Source organism: Otolemur garnettii, unplaced genomic scaffold (genome assembly GCF_000181295.1).
Source record: "Otolemur garnettii isolate 467f Iridium unplaced genomic scaffold, OtoGar3 scaffold00035, whole genome shotgun sequence".
NCBI classification, from domain to species: Eukaryota; Metazoa; Chordata; class Mammalia; order Primates; family Galagidae; genus Otolemur; species Otolemur garnettii.
In genome coordinates this window covers 7,697,959-7,700,330 of record NW_003852430.1, presented here as the reverse complement: position 1 = coordinate 7,700,330, position 2,372 = coordinate 7,697,959, and positions in this window count along the sequence as shown.

The window sequence follows — 2,372 nt, the reverse complement described above, 5'->3', positions numbered from 1 at the left end:
TTTCTTCCCTTATGGTGTCCTCAAACTATGGCCCATGGGTTACATGTGGCCCGCTGAGGACATTTATCTGGCCCGCCGGGTGTTTTTGATGCTGCTGCCTGTCCTGCTTAGCAGCCAACTTGTCACGGAGCCTGCAGTCCGGCCCTCCTATGGTCTGAGGGACAGCGAACTGGCCCCCTGTTTAAAAAGTTTTAGGACCCCTTGATGGGTTTTGGAACTGTGTGACCAGCTCCCACCATTTTATGAACTACTTTTTAAAAATAAATATCTATTTTTTTTAAATTAAATTTGCTTCTTGGGTTGATTCCTGACTGTATAATTATGTTTTCTTAAGAAGTTTTCTAATAATATCATAAGATGAAGCAAGCTCTAACAAAATTTAAGCAAAAAGAAAAAAATTAAGACTATAGAATGGTAACTTCTGAAGCAGAGTTTCAAAGTCTATACGGTCTACTAATTAAATGACATAGTAATTTTTAAAACTACCTCCTAAATAACAATATTATACATAACCTTAACATTAAAGAATTTTGAGGAATTATCTTGATTGCATAATACACTGAGGTTCAAATCATGCTTTGTGAATTCTAAGAGTAGCAAGGAATCTACTACACTAGCTAGAGGTGCCAGTGAGAGGCTAAGGCTGCTGGACTTGAGCTGATGAGGCTCTAGGTCCTCTTCCTGATCCTCCCAAGTGGTTCTTTATTTATTTAATTTACATATAAGGCTTTGTATGATTTTGTTTGAAATCCATTGGTCTTCCTTAACACTGTATATACACACACATCAATTACCTACATACAAAGTATTTTATATACAGTATATATATGACCAACACAAGGCCAAGAAAATTTAAGTGAGCAGTCTAAACCTCATATTTAGCAGAGGTGAAATTAGAACCCATATCTTCTGGTTACAAACTCAGAGCACAATTTATGTGTTTCCTAATGCTGTTATTAACTTTAAAAGTAAATTTTTTGATGGGATCCATGTGTTATTTATATATGTGCATTAGAGATTTTAAATTTAATTACACAGGCCAAAAGGACACATGGATCGAAAATAGTTTGTGAATGACAGTACATTATAGTGCAGGAAATGAATCCTATTGCATTTGAGTAGAATTAAAAATCAGCATCGGGTATAAGGCTTTCTGGACCAATGTGAATTTGTACATGTTTTACTAGCATTTTAATATTCAGTAACTAAGAGGCAAAGAACTGTGTACAGAACGCACTGTAAAAACAGTGGAAGAAATTCATTCATATTTCCCCCTAACAAATATTAATTTAGTACTACCATGTTCCTGGCATGGAATACACACTGATGATGATTACAAAAAAGAAAAATACCCACCTAAGAGGCTTACATTCTCAGGATGTCATTGGTAATTACATTGCCATATTTGTTGGGTTAGAAAGTTGGAATGAAGAGCAAAGAGAGTAAAGAAAGAAAAATGGGTAGAGCTTAGATTCTGAGGGGTCTAGAAAACCAGGTTGTAGCGCCTGAAATATGACCCTGGCAATGAAGTGGAGACATGGAGATGAGTTGAAAGTAATTGCAGTCTTGTAAAGAGGAAATGATCAGTAAATAAAGTGGGTCAAGGGGCATATTTAGTTTTCTGCTATAGCTGTAATGAATTTTCATAAACTCAGTGGCTTAAAGCAATACAAATTTATTATCTTGTGCCTTGACACATGAGTCTCACTGGGCTAAAGTCAAAAGCAGGGCTGCCTTCCTTTCTGGAGGCCTTCGGGGAAAATCTATTTCCTGATCGGTTCTAATTTTAGAGCTGGACTAGGATCAAACCCCTCCCTACCTCAGGTCCTTATCTATGTAATTTTCAAGCAAGTTCCCATTGGTGCCCACATATCATCAACATATAAGACCCAAAGTAGGAAATAAGAATTGAGAAATACAGGCCTAAAGCTAGGCACTGCCAACGTGCATCTGCATGAAGCTAGTAGAAGCCCATTTGAAGTATTTTGCCATGGTAGTGTTATATTAATAGGGTGAGAGAATTTGATTTTGAAGTGATTCATAGAAGTGCACAGTACATGGCTCGGCACCTCTAGCTTAAGCGGCTAAGGCACCAGCCACATACACCTGAGCTGGTGGGTTCAAATCCAGCCCGGGCCTGCCAAACAACAATGATGGCTGCAACCAAAAAATAGTCAGACATTGTGGTGGGTGCCCATGGTCCCAGCTACTTGGGAGGCAGAGGCAGGAGACTTGCTTGAGCCCAGGAGTTGGAGGTTGCTGTGAGCTGTGATGCCACTGCACTCTATTCAGGGTGACAGATTGAGGCTCTGTCTCAAAAAATAGAAAAAAAAAAAACCAACAAGAAGTGCACAGTACAGCCAACATATTGC